At 46.3% G+C, this 6,176-nt stretch overlaps 1 pseudogene; it reads left to right on the top strand.

Moving 5' to 3' along the window:
- LOC115132642 (membrane-associated guanylate kinase, WW and PDZ domain-containing protein 3-like) overlaps positions 1 to 6,176 on the top strand; it is a 304,561-nt pseudogene that overhangs the window by 205,635 nt on the left and 92,750 nt on the right.

Here is a 6,176-nt window from a genome sequence, read left to right as displayed (position 1 = left end):
TTGACACGGCTGTGTGTGTTCTCTACCAGGTTACTACTACTGACTGTTTCTATTGACACGGCTGTGTGTGTTCTCTACCAGGTTACTGACTGTTTCTATTGACACGGCTGTGTGTGTTCTCTACCAGGTTACTGACTGTTTCTATTGACACGGCTGTGTGTGTTCTCTACTAGGTTACTGACTGTTTCTATTGACACGGCTGTGTGTGTTCTCTACCAGGTTACTGACTGTTTCTATTGACACGGCTGTGTGTGTTCTCTACCAGGTTACTGACTGTTTCTATTGACACGGCTGTGAGTGTTCTCTACTAGGTTACTGACTGTTTCTATTGACACGGCTGTGTGTGTTCTCTACCAGGTTACTACTACTGACTGTTTCTATTGACACGGCTGTGTGTGTTCTCTACCAGGTTACTACTACTGACTGTTTCTATTGACACGGCTGTGTGTGTTCTCTACCAGGTTACTGACTGTTTCTATTGACACGGCTATGTGTGTTCTCTACCAGGTTACTGACTGTTTCTATTGACACGGCTGTGTGTGTTCTCTACTAGGTTACTGACTGTTTCTATTGACACGGCTGTGTGTGTTCTCTACCAGGTTACTACTACTGACTGTTTCTATTGACACGGCTGTGTGTGTTCTCTACCAGGTTACTGACTGTTTCTATTGACACGGCTATGTGTGTTCTCTACCAGGTTACTGACTGTTTCTATTGACACGGCTGTGTGTGTTCTCTACTAGGTTACTGACTGTTTCTATTGACACGGCTGTGTGTGTTCTCTACCAGGTTACTGACTGTTTCTATTGACACGGCTGTGTGTGTTCTCTACCAGGTTACTGACTGTTTCTATTGACACGGCTGTGAGTGTTCTCTACTAGGTTACTGACTGTTTCTATTGACACGGCTGTGTGTGTTCTCTACCAGGTTACTGACTGTTTCTATTGACATGGCTATGTGTGTTCTCTACCAGGTTACTGACTGTTTCTATTGACATGGCTATGTGTGTTCTCTACCAGGTTACTGACTGTTTCTATTGACACGGCTGTGTGTGTTCTCTACCAGGTTACTACTACTGACTGTTTCTATTGACACGGCTGTGAGTGTTCTCTACCAGGTTACTGACTGTTTCTATTGACACGGCTGTGTGTGTTCTCTACCAGGTTACTACTACTGACTGTTTCTATTGACACGGCTGTGTGTGTTCTCTACCAGGTTACTACTACTGACTGTTTCTATTGACACGGCTGTGAGTGTTCTCTACCAGGTTACTGACTGTTTCTATTGACACGGCTGTGTGTGTTCTCTACCAGGTTACTACTACTGACTGTTTCTATTGACACGGCTGTGTGTGTTCTCTACCAGGTTACTACTACTGACTGTTTCTATTGACACGGCTGTGAGTGTTCTCTACCAGGTTACTGACTGTTTCTATTGACACGGCTGTGTGTGTTCTCTACCAGGTTACTACTACTGACTGTTTCTATTGACACGGCTGTGAGTGTTCTCTACCAGGTTACTGACTGTTTCTATTGACACGGCTGTGTGTGTTCTCTACCAGGTTACTACTACTGACTGTTTCTATTGACACGGCTGTGTGTGTTCTCTTCCAGGTTACTGACTGTTTCTATTGACACGGCTGTGTGTGTTCTCTACCAGGTTACTACTACTGACTGTTTCTATTGACACGGCTGTGAGTGTTCTCTACCAGGTTACTGACTGTTTCTATTGACATGGCTGTGTGTGTTCTCTACCAGGTTACTACTACTGACTGTTTCTATTGACACGGCTGTGTGTGTTCTCTACCAGGTTACTACTACTGACTGTTTCTATTGACACGGCTGTGAGTGTTCTCTACCAGGTTACTGACTGTTTCTATTGACACGGCTGTGTGTGTTCTCTACCAGGTTACTACTACTGACTGTTTCTATTGACACGGCTGTGTGTGTTCTCTACCAGGTTACTGACTGTTTCTATTGACACGGCTGTGTGTGTTCTCTACCAGGTTACTGACTGTTTCTATTGACACGGCTGTGTGTGTTCTCTACCAGGTTACTACTACTGACTGTTTCTATTGACACAGCTGTGAGTGTTCTCTACCAGGTTACTGACTGTTTCTATTGACACGGCTGTGTGTGTTCTCTACCAGGTTACTACTACTGACTGTTTCTATTGACACGGCTGTGTGTGTTCTCTACCAGGTTACTGACTGTTTCTATTGACACGGCTGTGTGTGTTCTCTACCAGGTTACTACTACTGACTGGTTCTATTGACACGGCTGTGAGTGTTCTCTACCAGGTTACTGACTGTTTCTATTGACACGGCTGTGTGTGTTCTCTACCAGGTTACTGACTGTTTCTATTGACACGGCTGTGTGTGTTCTCTACCAGGTTACTCACTGTTTCTATTGACACGGCTGTGAGTGTTCTCTACCAGGTTACTACTACTGACTGTTTCTATTGACACGGCTGTGTGTGTTCTCTACCAGGTTACTGACTGTTTCTATTGACACGGCTGTGTGTGTTCTCTACCAGGTTACTACTACTGACTGTTTCTATTGACACGGCTGTGTGTGTTCTCTACCAGGTTACTGACTGTTTCTATTGACACGGCTGTGTGTGTTCTCTACCAGGTTACTACTACTGACTGTTTCTATTGACACGGCTGTGAGTGTTCTCTACCAGGTTACTGACTGTTTCTATTGACACGGCTGTGTGTGTTCTCTACCAGGTTACTACTACTGACTGTTTCTATTGACACGGCTGTGTGTGTTCTCTACCAGGTTACTACTACTGACTGTTTCTATTGACACGGCTGTGAGTGTTCTCTACCAGGTTACTGACTGTTTCTATTGACACGGCTGTGTGTGTTCTCTACCAGGTTACTACTACTGACTGTTTCTATTGACACGGCTGTGTGTGTTCTCTACCAGGTTACTGACTGTTTCTATTGACACGGCTGTGTGTGTTCTCTACCAGGTTACTGACTGTTTATATTGACACGGCTGTGTGTGTTCTCTACCAGGTTACTACTACTGACTGTTTCTATTGACACAGCTGTGAGTGTTCTCTACCAGGTTACTGACTGTTTCTATTGACACGGCTGTGTGTGTTCTCTACCAGGTTACTACTACTGACTGTTTCTATTGACACGGCTGTGATTGTTCTCTACCAGGTTACTGACTGTTTCTATTGACACGGCTGTGTGTGTTCTCTACCAGGTTACTGACTGTTTCTATTGACACGGCTGTGTGTGTTCTCTACCAGGTTACTGACTGTTTCTATTGACACGGCTGTGTGTGTTCTCTACCAGGGAACTACTACGGGACGCCCAAACCCCCAGCGGAGCCCAGCCCGGTGCAGCCTGACCTGGTAGATCAGGTGCTGTTTGATGAGGAGTTTGATACAGAGGTCCAGAGGAAACGCACCACCTCCGTCAGCAAGATGGACAGGAAGGACAGTGCAGCCCCCGAGGAGGAGGACGAGGAGGAGAGAGAGAGGTCTCCCCTGGTCAACGGACTCACAGGTAAGATGTCCTGTCCATGTTGTCCTGCAACATGTTCCCATCCTCTCCCACAAACTGCCTCAAACTGATCATCAACAACATTGATATTGTTGGTAGTTAAAATGGCGCCGGAGCAGAAGGCAGATGTTTTACGTGCCCCCAACCGATTGTGTTTTTTCGCTTCTGCTACTCTCTCTTCATCATATATGCATAGTCACTTTAACCATACCTACATGTACATACAGTGAGGGAAAAAAGTATTTGATCTCCTGCTGATTTTGTACATTTGCCCACTGACAAAGAAATGATCAGTCTATAATTTTAATGGTAGGTTGATTTGAACAGTGAGAGACAGAATAACAACAACAAAAATCCAGAAAAACGCATGTCAAAAATGCTATAAATTGATTTGCATTTTAATGAGGGAAATAAGTATTTGACCCGCTCAATCAGAAAGATTTCTGGCTCCCATGTGTCTTTTATACAGGTAACGAGCTGAGATTAGGAGCACACTCTTAAAGGGAGTGCTCCTAATCTCAGTTTGTTACCTGTATAAAAGACACCTGTCCAAAGAAGCAATCAATCAGATTCCAAACTCTCCACCATGGCCAAGACCAATTACCTCATTTCTATCAACATGTTAAATGCGCAACCAGAGGGAAAATAACTCTGGACCACCTATACTCCACACACAGAGATGCTTACAAAGATCTCCCTCGCGCTCCATTTGGAAAATCTGACCATGAGTATATCCTCCTGATTCCTGCTTACAAGCAAGCAGGAAGCACCAGTGGCTAGATCAATAAAAAAGTGGTCAGATGAAGCAGATGCTAAGCTACAGGACTGTTTTGCTATCACAGACTGGAATATGTTCCGGGTTCCTCCAATGGCATTGAGGAGTACACCACCTCAGTCATTGGCTTCATCAATAAATGCATCGATGGCGTCGTCCCCACAGTGATCACACATACATTCCCCAACCTGAAACCATGGATTATAGGCAGCATCCGCACTGAGCTAAAGGCTAGAGCTGCCGCTTTCAAGGAGCGGGACTATAACCCGGAAGCTTCAAATAGGCAAAGCATCAATACAGGACTAAGATCGAGTCGTACTACACCGGCTCTGACGTTCGTCGGATGTGGCAGGGCCTGCAAACCATTACAGCCTACAAAGGGAAGCACAGCTGAGAGCTGCCCAGTGACACAAGCCTACCGGACGAGCTAAACTACTTCTATGCTCACTTTGAGGCAAATAACACTGAAACATGCATGAGAACACCAGCTGTACCGGATGACTGTGTGATCACGCTCTCCACAGCCGATGTGAGTAAGACCTTTAGACAGGTCAACATTCATAAGGCCACAGGGCCAGAATGATTACCAGGACATGTACTGCGAGCATGCGCTGACTGACCAACTAGCAAGTGTCTTCACTGACATTTTCAAACTCTCCCAGTCCAAGTCTGTAATACCAACATGTTTTAAGCAGACCACCATAGTGCCTGTGCCCAAGAACACTAAGGTAACATGCCTAAATGACTACCGACTCGTAGCACTCACATCTGTAGCCATGAAGTGCTTTGAAAGGCTGGTCATGGCTCACATCAACACCATCATCCCAGAAACCCTAGAACCACTCCACTTTTCATACTACCCCAACAGATCCACAGATGATGCTGTCTCTATTGCACTCCACACTGCCCTTTCCCACCTGGACAGAAGGAACACCTATGTGAGAATGCTATTAATTGACTACAGCTCAGCTTTCATCAACATAGTGTCCTCAAAGCTTATCAATAAACTAAGGACTCTGGGGCTAAACACCTCCCTCTGCAACTGGATCCTGGACTTCCTGACGGGCCGCCCCCAGGTGGTAAGGGTATGTAACAACATATCCGCCACGCTGATCCTCAACACAGAGGCTCCTCAGGGGTGCGTGTTCACTCATGACTGCACGGCCAGGCACGACTCCAACACCATAATTACATTTGCAGATGACACAACAGTGGTAGGCCTGATCACCGACAACAACGAGACAGTACCAGGACAACAACCTCTCCCTCAACGTGATCAAGACAAAGGATATGATTGTGCACTACAGGAAAAAGAAGGCGGAGCACGTCCCCATTCTCATCGACGGGGCTGCGGTGGAGCAGGGTGAGAGCTTCAAGTTCCTTGGTGTCCACATCACCAACAAACTAACATGGTCCAAGCACAGCATGACTGTCGTGAAGCGGGCACGACAAAACCTATTCCCCCTCAGGAGACTGAAACATTTCCTCAGATCCTCAAAAGGTTCTACAGCTGAAACATCAAGAGCATCCTGACTGGTATGGCAACTGCTCGGCCTCCGACCGCAACGCACTACAGAGGGTAGTGCGAACGGCCCAGTACATCACTGGGGCCTAGCTTCCTGCCATCCAGGACCTCTGTACCATGCAGTGTCAGAGGAAGGCCCTGAAAATTGTCAAAGAATCCAGCCACCCTAGTCATAGACTATTCTCTCTGCTACCGCTCGGCAAGCGGTACCGAAGCGCCAAGTCTAGGTCCAAGAGACTTCTAGAAGAAAAAGAAACGCACACCTATTAAGACGAGGTGCTGGCTAGCGGAGTAGAAACAGCCAAGCTGTCTTCATCAGGGTATAATCACAAACACTGCGGGATGACTCGTTT

The sequence above is a fragment of the Oncorhynchus nerka genome, linkage group LG7 (genome assembly GCF_034236695.1).
Source record: "Oncorhynchus nerka isolate Pitt River linkage group LG7, Oner_Uvic_2.0, whole genome shotgun sequence".
Lineage (NCBI taxonomy): Eukaryota > Metazoa > Chordata > Actinopteri > Salmoniformes > Salmonidae > Oncorhynchus > Oncorhynchus nerka.
This window is presented reverse-complemented; position numbering and strand designations above follow the sequence as displayed.